General features: G+C 43.6%; 1 long non-coding RNA gene across 2 annotated transcripts; it reads left to right on the top strand.

Moving 5' to 3' along the window:
- Positions 1-1,332: 1,332 nt before the first annotated feature.
- Positions 1,333-14,280, top strand: LOC101403200 (uncharacterized). Of its 2 annotated transcripts, none has more exons than XR_015549961.1 (4): positions 1,333-1,564; positions 4,242-4,356; positions 12,451-12,728; positions 13,825-14,280. It is a non-coding gene; the product is annotated as an uncharacterized LOC101403200 (long non-coding RNA). The 2 variants fall into 2 exon arrangements; XR_015549962.1 differs by lacking the exon at positions 1,333-1,564 and adding an exon at positions 3,823-4,150.

The raw sequence follows: 14,280 nt of genomic DNA, 5'->3' as shown, positions 1-14,280 counted from the left end.
CTCTGTGCCTCCTGTACCTGGATGTCTGTTTCCTTCCTTAGGTTAGGGAAGTTTTCATCTATTACTTCTTGAAATAGATTCTCTGCCCCCTTGTCTCGCTCTTCTCCTTCCGGGACACCTATAACACGGATGTTAGTGCGCTTGATGTTGTCCCAGAGGTCCCTTAGACTGTCCTCACTCTTTTTAATTCTTTTCTCTTTTACCTGTTCACCTTGGGTAATTTCTTCTAGTCTTTCTTCCAGCTCACAGATCCGTTCTTCTGTATCCTCTACTCTGCTTTTGAGTCCCTCTAATGAATTTTTCATTTCCAGTATTGTATTCTTCATTTCTGATTGGTTCTTTTTTATATCTTCCATTTCTTTGTTGACATTCTCACTGAGTTCATCTATTCTTCTCCCCAGATCAGTGAGCATCCTTAACACTCTTAGTTTGAACTCTCTGTCAGGTAGGTTGCTCATTTCTGTTTCACTTAGTTCCTTTTCTGGGGTTTTGTCCTGTTCCCTTACTTGGAATGTATTCTTTTGCCTCCTCATTTTGCCTCTTTCCCTGTGCTTGTGTCTATGTATTAGGTAGGTCAGCTACGTCTCCTGCTCTTGGATAGGGGACCTTATGTAAGTGATGCCTTAGGATGCTTCCAGTGTGCTTCCCTCAGTTCTCAATGTTCCAGGGGTGGCCCCTATGTGGGCTACGTGTGTCCTTCTATTGTGGCCTATTAGCTCTCCCTATAGGCGCCCAGGGAGGCTGAGTTATGCTCCTGGCCAGCTGTTGTAATGCTCAGCTGCTTGTAGTTGTTGTGGGCCCTTCAGTCTCTTTATCAGGTGTGGGGAGCCCCAGTACAGTTGGCTGTAAGTTCTAATACCACATTTGTGTTGCAGTATTTCTTTTAAGTGAGTAGGCCCCCAGTGTGGCAGGTTGTTAGGCTCAGGGCCTTACAATTGCTGTAAACCTCTAGCCTATTAGGTCTCTTGTCAGCTCTCTGGGGATTGCAGCTGGGTGGGGCTGCCCTCAGGCACAGGAGCACCCAATTGTTTCAGGCTTTGGAAGGTGGGGCAAACCTCCTATGTGGGTCTTTGAGAAGCACAAGTCTTCTGCAGCTGACAAGCCCTGTTGCCCACAGGTCCACACACACAGTCAACACAGTCCTGCCCTGTGTGAGTGCCCCAACCTCTGCAAGTGGACCCAGTCTCTCCACAGCGGGAGCCCCACACACTCCACCACTGCCCCACACTCTCCACCCGCTCCTTGTGCACACCCTGCCCCGCTCAAGTCAGCTCAGTTGCCAGGCTGCAGAGAATCCAGTCACCAATCTATGCAGGCCCACACGTTGCCTGAGGGCTTGTTGTTGGGTGGGGCCAGTCTCTAGGGTGGGCTGCCTGCCCTGGCTGAGCTGGATTAAATTGGTGCTCTAGTGGGTGGAGCAGACCCTGGGCTAGCAGGTCTCAGGGAGAACTCCAATGGCGTCTGTGTCAGCACGCTCACACCAGGCCACAACAATGGCCGCCGCCAATGTCCCAGTCCCTGGAGAGGTCTCACCCCTCACCGTGATGCACTCAGGGCCTATTAGGTGAGTCTCTTGTCACCGAAGCACTGTGTACCTTTCTTTCTGGTGATTTTAGGATGCTTTCTGGAACGGGTGAGTTTGTGCACGGGCCCTTTAAGAGCCAGTTTTAGTTTCTTTGTGAACCGGGTTTTCTGGGGGTGCTACCCAATGCTTTAGTAGCAGGCAAAGTCAGATATTATGCCGCTGGTGTCGATTGTGCTGGGTCCACAAAATGCCCCCAGCGGGGGCGCTCCCCGGCTCAGGGCCCCGCGCCTCCAGGGAGGGTGCGTACCTGTGAGCTGCTCCCGGCGGCCGTGACGCTGGCGGCTTGTGAAGGCGGCGTTTTTTCTCTCCAGAAGGGAGTCTCTGCCTCTTCCACCTCAGAGAGGATTGTCCGTTGTTGCAGGAGTTCCTCTTATCCAGTTTTCAGTTCTGTCTCAGGGGTAATTTTTCCACGAGTAGTTGTAAATTGGCTGTGTCCACGGGAGGAGGTGAGTTCAGAGTCTGCCTACGCCGCCATCTTGACTCCCTTATCCCTAAAATATTCCTTTCATTTAGCTTTTTTCCAATCATCCTCTTGAGGTGATTGCCAGGACCCTCAAAGATACAACACTAACACCCATCTTAGGCTCTAGGCAGAGGGAGAAGAAATTTATTATATGTTCCCACTCATCACAGGTCTCTTGGGCTTGAAGATTGGTATTTAAAGATAATTTACATATTTCAAAGAAAGACATTATCATAGGGTCGAGGTTTCAGCAATTAAATTATGAAATCCTTAGCCAAGATTTCAGCTATGTTCTGCTTTTTTTCCTGATTCAAAGCAAAGAGATTTTCTATCCTCTTTTCAAAATATATGATTTATCTTTTTATTTTTTATTTTTTAAAATTTTATTTATTTATTTTTTCCCCCAAAGCCCCAGTAGATAGTTGTATGTCATTGTTGCACAGCCTTCTAGTTGCTGTATGTGGGACGCGGCCTCAGCATGGCCGGAGACGCAGTGCGTCGGTGCGCGCCCGGGATCCGAACCCGGGGCCGCCAGCAGCGGAGCGCGCGCACTTAACCGCCAAGCCACGGGGCCGGCCCTCAAAATATATGATTTATTTGGACATTATTTAAAGGAAAAATAAGGCAAATCAGAGGAACAATGTCTTTACATTGATACTTGCTTGTTTCCTTTAAATTCAAATCTATTGAATAATCACTCTGCTGCTATTGCGCCATTTTTAGCACAAAATTTTGTCTGTCCTCCTCTTAAAATGATCCTTTTTATCAACATAGTAATACCTCAAAGTTAGTTGACCATCAATTTTTACTCAATATGCACTTCAGTTGAATTCTTTTTTTTTTTTTTTTGGTGCGGAAGATCGGCCCTGAGCTAACATCTGCCAATCCTCCTCTTTTTGCTGAGGAAGGTTGGCCCTGAGCTAACATCTGTGCCCATCTCCCTCCACTTTATATGTGGGATGCCTGCCACAGCATGGCTTGATAAGCAGTGTGTAGGTCCGCGCCCGGGATCCAAACCTGTGAACTCTGGGCCACCAAAGTGGAGTGTGTGAACTTAACCACTGTGCCAATGGGCCAGCCCCTGAATTCTTTTTTAAGTAGCCTCTCTGTGTGGAAAAATCTCCATTTTTGCAACTCCTTCACAGAAGTTTTTTTAATTTTTTTTTATTTTTTATAATCTCCTGTTTAAAGAACAAATGTGCCGGTAGGTGTTTATAACACCATCTCTTCTTTCTCTCTCTAAAAATGTTTCAAGAGAAAGTTCAAGTTCTTTTTGTATGAATCTTTAACTAAAGATCATTGTGGGGAGGGGTCCCAACAGGCCCAAGCTAGAGAGAAACCTGAGTTATCTTTTGGTCAAAGAGGTTTACACAGACGCCAGCTCTAAATTATTTCCAAAGAGAAGAACAAGGTTCTCATTCTTTCCTGTCATTTCTCTTCTCTTGTCTCACTCTTTTCTCTTATTTTGCCTTTTCTTATCTCTCATTTTAATTTTTCTTTCCCTCGTCACCCAAAGCTATACTTTCCCTTTTTTCTATTTATTTTCCTATCCTATTAAAATATTCTCTTTCCCTTCTTTCTGTCTCTGTGTTATCTTAAAGCTTGATGCACTCAGCATGCATTTTTTCCACTTTGACTCACAAACTCCTGTTTCTTTCCCTTGACACCAAATTCCCCCCCCCCCCATGGAAAATGTAAACATCTAGAGGTCTGGTCCTGTGATAGGACCTGGAAGCACCGGCTACTTGATGGAAAAGTCACGGGGTTCTGTGTGCGGGCTGTAGGGGGTGTTGCAGTGTGAGGCTTGTCCTGGGTGCAGGAGGAGCAGCAGTCTTGCTCCCCACAGAGCTCTGAGGAGCCTGAACCAAGAGCTTTCTCAACAGAGAGGAGACACAGGTGCCAGGAAGCACCAGGTTCCCTGAAGAAGGGCCATCTGTTAAAATGCTGTGCTGACACAGAGGTGCTGGTCCCCCTTGAGAGCCCAGTCTCTGGGGTGGGGCCATATCTCCAGCTGAAGAGGGCTGGAAAGGAGCCCCCAGACAGCTTGGCTGAAGCCATGGCCTCTGCACATATCTTAACGCTTGCAATTCTCTTCACACTGAGTGAGTAATATCCCCTTCCCATTTTACACCTGTGTTATTTGCTTACATTCTTTTCAGCAGCTTCCCTGATGCAATGTGGATTAATTTACAGGTGGGCTGAGAGCTCAGTCGGTGACTCAGCCGGAAGATCAGGTCACTGTGGCCGAAGGGGATCCACTCACTGTGAAGTGCACCTATTCATTTTCTGGGAGCCCTTATCTCTTCTGGTACGTCCAATATCCCAACCAAGGCCTCCAGTTCCTTCTGAAATACATCACAGGGGACAACCTGGTTAAAGGCAGCAACGGTTTTGAGGCTGAATTTAATAAGAGCCAAACTTCTTTCCACCTGAAGAAACCATCTGTCTTCGGGAGTGACTCTGCTGTGTACTTCTGTGCTGGGAGTGACACAGTGGTGGGGGCTGCAGGGAGAGCTGAACACAAACCCCCGAGAACAGTAAAAACCATTTTCCTGAAGGCTTTATGTCCCTCCACAAGAGGGTGGTGTGGTTCCAGGTCACGTTACTTATTATAACTAAATTACAATTTAAAGCCACAGAATTTGTTCATTTGACAAATATTTATTGAATCCTTATGTGCCAGGTACTGTGTTAAGCACTGATCATAAAGAGATGAAAGAAACGATCCTTGTGCCAAGGTTGAATCCACATTGAATCCCTTGTGTGCAAGACGTGATCCCAAATATTTACAAACCCATTAAATTCTCACTCACCACCATGATCATGAGCTTCACTTTACAGATGAAGGGACTAAGACACAGACAATTTAAGTATCTCACTCAAGTCACAAAACTATTAAATGGCAGATTGAAACCCAGGCACTCTGCCTCACGAGTGCATGGTCTATCCACTCCACTTATCTGCCAGCCTATAGGCTCCTTGAGGCATGAGACTGTGATTTCAGCGATGGCGTAGCCCTATCTCCAGAAATGGTCCCTATCAAAAAAAGGTGTGGTTGTAGGAATGAGCAGTAAATCAACAACTCAAAAACAGTTTTGTAAGTGCTAAGATAGAGGATTGCAGAAAATGCAATGTGCAGTGAGGAAATAGAAGTAGCTTAGCTGTGGAAGAAGGAGAGAGAGAATGCATAATGGAAGGAGAATTTGAACCAGGAGAGGATTTAAACATGTAGTTCTACACATGGCTGCTTACAGCTCCTGTGCTCACATCTCCTTATGTACACCATTGAGAAGGATTGGACTTGATGCTCCTCCCTCCCTCCCTCCCCCTCTCTCCCTCTCTTCCTCCCCCTCCCTCCTTTCTTTCCTCCTTCCATCACTCCCTCCCTCCCTCCCTCCCTCCATGTGTCTATCTCCCTTCCTCTCTCTCTCTTTCTCTTGCTCCAATTTAGAATATCCTGAGAAGGGCTCTGGTTGACTCAATGTGAGTCACATGCTCTTCCTAGGACTAACCAGTGGTGGTTGTGGGTGTGGGTTGCTAGGATTAGCCCAGCTTTGCTTGCACATTTGGCCAATTAATGGTGGCTGGGGGGATGATTCTGCAAAAAGTTAGCAGTTCCATTTTGAACTACGTGGGTCAAAGAAGTATGCCCCCAAAGAAATTAATTTTTACATAAGGACTTATATTTGTTTATTTTTTCCAAATGGATAACCAATGATAGGAATACCACTTATTGAAAAACTCACTCCTGCCCCATAGATTTGGAATACTACATTTATAGTACACTAAATTCCCAAATATACCTGGGTCTGTTGTTAAACTCTATTCTTGTAGTTCTGTGCTATAATGTGCTCCTTTAGGGAGAGTCACTCTCCAGCCTCTGGCTTACACCTTGTGATCTACTCCCCTTCTTTTCCTATCCCTAAGTCCATCACATACCTGAGGGGCTTTGCAAACAAGGATGTGGACACCTTGCAAACAAGGATGTGGACCTTAGTCCAGATGTCTATAATCCCTGCAAACAGGCATCCTTTGGCGCCCCTTGAGCCGAGGATTGTGTACACTAGTGGGCTATCTGCATCTCGGAAGGTGGTTTTTGGAAGAAGCACATGCAGACCTTAAAAGTGGATCTGGGGACATGTGTGCAGGGAATTTTGGGATCCTGAGTACGCAGAGCATGGTCTAGATGAGGTATTTAGACTCCAGTGGTCCATGTATCCTTGGCTCTTTGGATTTCTCATAGGGATTAGGGTAAGAGCAGCTAAAAGAAGGCTGGAGCTGAGCTTTTTAAAGTGCACAACTAGAGCAGGGACATTGTTTGCTCATGTCTAAGAGTGGGAGCATTGTGTACTATTACTGCCCCAAATGTATTTTGGGGTAAATGGCTATTCTCAGCATACTACACCATCAACCTCGCTCCGTGGTCTGCTTCTGCCTTTGATACTTTTAAGTAGGTTTTATGCGAGTCCTGCAAGTGAAAGAAGGGTGTTTACACAATTACAACTCATTCATTCATTTACCTACTCATTCAACAATTATTTGTAGGATCCCCACTACGTGCCAGGCATTGTTCTTGTCATTGGGAGTACAACGGTGAACAAACTCTTCCCATCCAGTCATTTCCCAGACTTGGAAGGTGTTGATACCATTTCCCTACCCAAATGAAATTATTTCTCAGTCAAAGACACACAACTCTCGAGAATATTTCCTTCTCAGGAAGACTCTCCAGGGTCAGACTAGCCCTCAGACACTTGTTTTCATCATGTGATGCGGTGGGAGGGGAGTCATGTAGGGAAATGGGAATCTATATTTTCTCCATGTTTTGAGTGTCTGGGAGAGACAACCGTGTTTCCTTAGATGTTCTGTTTTGTCATTTTGTCCTGGTAATTGGCTTGTATTACTTCGAGGAGGAAAGTTAACCTAGTGCTCTTTTTTTCTTATGCTTACTGGAAAATTTTCCTTACAACCATGTAACCTTAAGGCAAAACTAGAGATTCCATAGAGTTTCTCTTTGCAATACTAATTTTTTATTCCTCCTTTTATCTCACTTCAAGAACGCTGTGGAAAGAGGACTGAATTAAGAATTAGGAAGCGTTTTCTATTTCCTGATTATTCTTCTAGATAACTATGTGCCATTGGACAAGACATTTATACTCTATGTGCCTCATCTCCTAATTCATAAAAGTGAGATAATTGGAAGGATTGTTGTGTAGATCGCATATGTAAAACTATGTCTTAGATTCCAAATAAAAGGGGGCTTTGAGGGCTGCATAGCAGCCAGATACTTAGGTCACTGCTATAGACTGAATGTTTATGTTCTCCCCAAAATTTATATGTTGAAGCCTAATCCCCAGTGTGATGGTATTTGGAGGTGGGGCCTTTAGGAGGTGATTAGGTCATGAGGATGGAGCCCTCATGCATGGGATTAGTGTCCTCATAAAAGGGCCTCCAGAGATCTCCCTCACCCCTTCCTCCACGTGAGGACACAGCAGGAAGATGGTGGTCCGGGAACCAGGAAGTGGGCTCTCACCAGACACCAAATCTGTTGGCACCTTAATTTTGGACTTCCCAACCTCCAGAACTGTGAGAAATAAATGTTTGTTGTTTAAGCCACCCAGTCTATGATATTTTTGTTATAGCAGCCTGAATGGACTAAGACAGTCACCAACACTAAGAGCTCCTATATCTTCTCTCAGCTTCTTATATTTGGACTGAACATGAGAAGAAAATAAACTGCCATCTTGTTTAAGCTACTTTACCTTGGCCATTGCCACATCAGTTGGACCTGTATTCTAATACCATCTTGTATACCTGAAAACCTGTTTTTAGGAAAGGAGCTAATATTGTTTCTTTACATTGTGGTTAAATTGTATTTAAGCAACAACATTTTTTTCTATTACTTGTGGAATCATAGTTTTTGTCCCTAAAATATAATTCTAAGCATATTAGAGAAGATAGGGGTAGAGAAACATTTTGGGAGGCAGAAAAGTCCTGGTTTTCCTGAGAACACTGGGTGTAGACAGCCACTTGCTCCATCCACGTGAGAACTTGCCCCTGCCTGGATGCTAGGGGGATACCTCCCCTCAGGAGAAACCACCCTCCACAGAACCATCTTATCCTCCATCCAGTCCTCCCTCCTCTAATCTTTTTCTGATTGCATAGTGAGCTTCACTGGGTCCTCTGCAAGAATCCAGAGGCACCTCAAATTGAATGGTGCAGAGCTTAGCTCTTCATCTTTTCCCCTTCCCAAAACAAAATGAAACAAAACAAGACAAGACAAACTTACTCCTTCTATTTTCATTTTCTATATGAAACAATGGCACCACCATCTACTCAAGTGCCATCCACTGTCTTGCTTCTAGGTCTGTCCAGATACTGTTCCTTCTGCCTTCCTACTTCCTACTTCTTCCTACTTGGCCCAGGTTCTTTCTTTACTAGGTTCGTTCCTCCTCTTCCCTTAGCTTTTAGTTCATGTGTCACCCCGGCTGGGAAGTCTTCCTGAAGTCCCACAACCAAAGCACTTTCTCTTCCTGTATATTCCTATAGTACTCGGTACTTTCCCTATAACAGCAGTTATCAGAGGACTATCACTGCTTTTAAAATTCTCTTCCTTATCACTAGACCACTGGGTCCTTCTCATCATTGAATGTCCAGTGCCTATCTCAGTGCCTGACCCAAGTAGGGACTCCACAAATATTGTTTGAGTAAATTGATACTTACCAAGAGTATGGAAATATCCTTATTCTTTAATCCAGGAAATCCCCTTTGTAGAAGCTAGTCTGAAGAAATAATTGAAAGTGTAGACAAAGATTTACATACAAAGGTGTTTATCATAGTAGTCTTTCTAAAATCCAAATATTTAATACTAGGAAAATTGATAAATAAATTATAGTACATCTCTATCATGGAATGTTTTGAAGCCATTGAAATTGAAATTTTGTGTATATTTATTGACAAGCAAAAATGTTTGGGAAATAACTTTAAGTTAAAAAAAAACCTAGAGTACCCAAATGTGTGTGTGTCTGTGCACATGCAATCCAATTTTGTTAAAAATATTTATGCATAGACAAAAGACTGAAAAGAAATATACCCAAATATTATTCAATCATATTTCTGGGACATGGCATTACGCATGATTTTTATATTTTATACTTTTTCATATTTTCCAAATTCTGTATTTAGAACTCATTATTTTAATAACCAGAAAAAGACCCACTTTTAAAAAATTTAAAATGTTCCTCTGTTTGATGGCTCTTGCTATATAGGGCATGATTTTCCCTCTCAACCTCCGGAACTTTCTAGAATTTGCTTTAACAATTGTTTTGATTTTTTATTATATGTATATACATATGTGTATAGCAAATAGCATTAATGCATATTATGCATTTATCCAGATCCTTTGAACACAAAAGATGTTTTTCAAAGGAGCACATATACAATATATAATTATTAGCACCATGTGTTAGTTTGCTAGGGCTGCCATAACAAAATACTACCAACTAGGTGGCTTAAAGTCCAAAGAGCCTTGAAGTCCAAGATCAAGGTGTCAGCAGGAATGGTTCCTTCTGGAGGCTGTGAGGGAAGGATCTCTTCCAGGCCTCTCTCCTTGGCTTGTAGATGACCATCTTCTCCCTGTGTCTCTTAATATTATTTTCCCTTTATTCGTGTCTGTCTCTGTATCCAAATTTCCCTTTTTTAAAAGGATATCAGTTATACTGGATTAGAATCCACCCAAATAACCTCCTTTTATCTTGATTACTTCTGTAAAGACCTATGTCTAAATAAGGTACCGGGGATTAGGACTCTAACATATCTTTTTTTGGGGTGGGGGAGGGACACAATTCAACACACAACACCACAACAATTAATGATTACTTTCATTCCAAAGGCTGAGACATAGAAAAACTTTTGGTGTTTCTTCCTCTAGTTGCTTGATATCCAGTAATGTTCTCCTAAGTGAGATAATAGATGGTGACACAGAAACATCAAATTCCATTTGTTGGCCTGAAAATGTAAGATCATTTTGATCTTGTGACATTTCCTACGTTAAACATAGTTTGTGTTTGTATAGAACACTGTGTTTTAGCAAGAACGTTCTTGTGCTCGTTTAACCGAGCCCTGTAATCTCTCTTACACAGATAAAGAAACTGTGCCCCTCAGAAGGGAAATGATTTGCACAAATTGTACAACCAGCAAATCCAGAGAATTGCTTACAATCCAGTTTGTCTAACTCCTCATTCAGTATTTCTTCTGTCCCATAAAATAGACTCCATGCTCCACACGACCAAGCCAAACTAGCTGCTACTGCATTTAAAAAAAGAAATGTGATGTTCCATAAGTGCATGGGTCTGAGATCTAGCGATTTTTGTGAAACATTTCTTCTGTCCAAGTATATTTACCACAAGGGGTCGCTGTTGCAACGAGTTGAGTCTAAACTGTAACCCTTTTATGTTTTATTTCTGTACAAGGTATCCTAGCATCTTCAGCTCCCTCATAAATACTTCCTTTCTCCTCCACTTGATACTGAGGGCAAGCTGGTTATTTATTCCATTGCTTTATGATATCTATTCTCTCGAAACGTTCCTAGAAGTCATCGGCGCTCACTGAGATTTTGCATGGAAAAATTGCTCACTCACAGTACCTTGGGCAATTCTAGACCTGGAAGAGGCACTTCCCAAATATTTTCTAGTGATTTTCTGTTCCAATATTATGTAATCAAAGAATTCAAACAACACACCACTATCTTTTCCACGTTAATGTGAGTATCTAACATGTTTTGATTACTGCGATTGACTGATTCAATTAACATTATGGTGTCTTTCGATTTGACTCTTTTCCTGAATGGCTGTTATTTAAAAATGTTTTGTGTGTGTTACTGTTATTGAGTTTATATCGGACATTTCTTGAAGGAAGAGTGAATGGTGGTAAAAAAGTCACGTATATAATCCCATACAAGTGCTTTCTACCGACTGTGGTAAACTGCACGTGATTCAGATGACAAGGAAGGAGATGGGAAGGAACTACAACTCACTGCTGACTATATACCATAGGCTGACTCTAAAGTGCCTATTATGGTTCCTAATTTACAGATGAAGAAACGGAAGCTCAGAGGAATGAGTTGCCCAAGGTCACAAGGTGGCAGAGCTGGGATTTGGGTTTAGGTCTGTCTGACTATGAACTTGTGTCTTTTCTTCTTCTGCACTTCACTTCCTCCCCGGTTAGGGGAATGATTCCACCTCAAATGTCCTTCCCTAGCTGGTCAGTAGGGACTAGTCAGGGGTCTGCTCCCGTTTTTAACATTTGTTAAGTGAGATCTGAGAAGTCGCTGTTAGATATGAACCTAGTGAGATTATAAAAGGACACCAGGGTGTCAGGAGATGAAAGGTCCAGTTCGGATGGCCTCATTTGCTCTTTTGTGGACTAAGATTAGGATTCTCTGTTTCATCTGGCTACACAGGGATCAGTGGAGGATTTCTGGGCATAAAGTACCAAGTCAGAACGGTTATTCTCAGAGCTCCATGTGTCTCAGAATGACTACAATAGATGGCCACCTTCTGGGACTGTGGAAAAGTGATGTGAATAAGGAGCCTGACAGAATCTACCCTCTCCTGCATTTGCTTCTTTCGGACCAAATCTATAAGGGGTTAGACCTTAGCAAAGATCTAAAGGGAAATCCAGGTTGCTATGCTGTTGGCTGGAAGTTTTTACCCCCTATTCTTCCAGAGTGTTCAGTTGAAGCTTGAAGGGAAGCCCATTCTGAGGAGTCGCCACCCTGCTATTGGCTGGCTCCTGGGGACAGCCCCGGGTGAGGGCTGCTAGTGTGGGCTCTGGAAGGTGCTGCTGTGTCTCTTCCCTGGTTCGTATCCTGGCCCAGGCTCAGACTCAGCAACAGAGCCTAGACCTTGGGTCCTGGTTTACACCTAGAATATGAGGCAGGTGACAAGACTGACAGTGCTCCTGATCTTGGGTGAGTTATTTTGGGATTAAGAAGAATGGAATCTGGATCTGGACAGGGATCTGCAACCTCACCTGCTACCAGTGCTCTTTATCCAAGATGTTGAGGGCTGGCTTTGAGGTCCTGTTTTCTCAAGGCAGTTATGTACATTATGTGAGGGGTGTCTTAGTGCAATCAAGATGTTCTGGGTTAGTGAGCCCCAGGTCCATCCATAAGAGGGAGAAATTAGACCTGTCCCGTCTATACATGTGCTCCTGGGAGTCCTTGGAATAAATATAAAAAATTTGTCCTGAAAATTGAGAAGTAAATTGTATGTGTCTGTGTATGGTGGGGAAGTAGGGTGTGGGGTGGATTTGACCGTGAGAGAGAAGCTGCAGGGTGCTGAGATGGATCTTCAATTCACCTTGATTTCCAGATAGGACTAGTTTTGTGTTTTTACTCCCACAGGTACTTTGAGCCTTGCTAAGACCACCCAGCCCGCCTTCATTGACACATATGAAGGACAAGAGGTGAACATACCCTGTAACCACAGCAACATTGCTACGGATGAGTACATCTTCTGGTACCGACAGTTCCCTAGCAAGGGACCACAATTTTTTATTCAAGGATTTAAGAAAAACGTGACAAATGAAGTGGCATCTCTGTCCATCCCCGCCGACAGGAAGTCCAGCACCCTGAGCCTGCCCCAGGCTGCCCTGAGAGACTCTGCTGTGTACTACTGCATCGTGAGTAACACACAGTGAGACAGACGGGGCTGCACCTGTGCAGTATCCCCTTGGGGTGGGCACCACAGCCCGGGGGAAGCTGAAAAGTGGTGCTTTCTAAAATGCTTATTTTATTTTCAGAAGGTATTAGAAAATCCATGCATCCTTTTACTATTTAAAAAATTTTTGATCTTATTTATTTCTTAAATAGGTATTCCACTTACATGATCTAAAATTCAAAAACTATAAAAAGGCATACAGTGCAATGTCTTCATGTCACCATTGTCCCTGAGCTGCTCGTTATTCAAAATGAGGCAATCTTGGTATTTATGCTACTGTTTCTTAGCTCACTGGTGCCCCTCAGTTCGTGTGTGTACACACACACACAGTGCACACACACATGTGCACATATTATGCAAACACACACTCCACACGCTTACATGCACACTGCACACAGTCAATGTGAACAACATGTTTCTCAGCTTTTGAAAAATTTAGCCCAAGTGTCGGATTATTATTCATTGTCGTACAAATTTTGAGCACACCTTTGGTCATTTTCAAGCACCTACAAGATGGTTTCCAAGTCTCCTGGGAGTTTAGCCATCTCACTCTCTCTCTCTATTGTCCCTCTTTCTCTTTTCTTTCGTCACATTCCCCTGTTGTGGATGGTATGGCAAGGAGAATGCAGATGACGGTAGAGAAGGGGATGGAGAGAGTTTTTGTTTCTGATTGGTGTGAACCTCTGCAGAAACAGAGGTTCTGGGTCATTATCACTTTTCAGAGTTGGGTCCTTTGGGGGCCCAAGGGAGACAGGAATAACGACAAAGTTCCTGGCAATCTTGCTAGTGCTCCTGTGGCTTCATCAGGACTATGAGGGTATTGTTGTTGTTATTATTATTATTATTTTTATGGGAGGTTGTCTTTGATTTTGGCAACAGGGAAAGCAATATTTGATATTTTCTGCTGAGACTGATAGGGCGAGACCATGGGATGGGAGGGTGTTTCCATCTAGCTCATCTTTGGTTTGAGTGGGGGAGTAGTAGTATGAAAAAACAAATAATGGTGGAGTGTTAGGGCCCATAAACTCATCTCCTTTGGCTGATGTCTTTCTAAACAGGGATGAGGAGCCTGCTGAAGGTGGAGCAGAGAGCTGAGTCACTGAATGTTCAGGACAGAGCCAGCTCTTCTCTCAACTGCACTTAAGAAGACCACTGTTTCCAGTACTTCATGGGGTACAGATAGTGTCCTGGAAAAACCCTAGGGTTTCTGATTCCCAGACTCTCAAGTGGAGAAAATGAGGAAAGGAGATTCACAGCATCTGAACAAAGACAAGATATACACCTCCCTGAACATCACAGATTTGAAGCCTGGAGATTCAGACACCCTCATCTGTGTAGCAAGTTCACAGTGATCCCCAAGTCCTTGGAGCCTCTGCCCAAACCAGCGGTGGAGGGTCCAGCCACACTCCTGACTTGAGAGTTGAGAGAGTGGAGTAGAGGGGAATCTCTGTAATGTTTCTATCTACTTACAAAAATAAATACCCATATCTGAGAGGCATGTGTGTTTATCTAAG

This window comes from Ceratotherium simum, chromosome 3 (genome assembly GCF_057802395.1).
Source record: "Ceratotherium simum simum isolate JZ-2026a chromosome 3, ASM5780239v1, whole genome shotgun sequence".
In the NCBI taxonomy this organism is placed as follows: domain Eukaryota; kingdom Metazoa; phylum Chordata; class Mammalia; order Perissodactyla; family Rhinocerotidae; genus Ceratotherium; species Ceratotherium simum.
The sequence above is the reverse complement of the archived record's forward strand: the minus strand, read 5'-3'. Positions and strand labels throughout refer to the sequence as shown.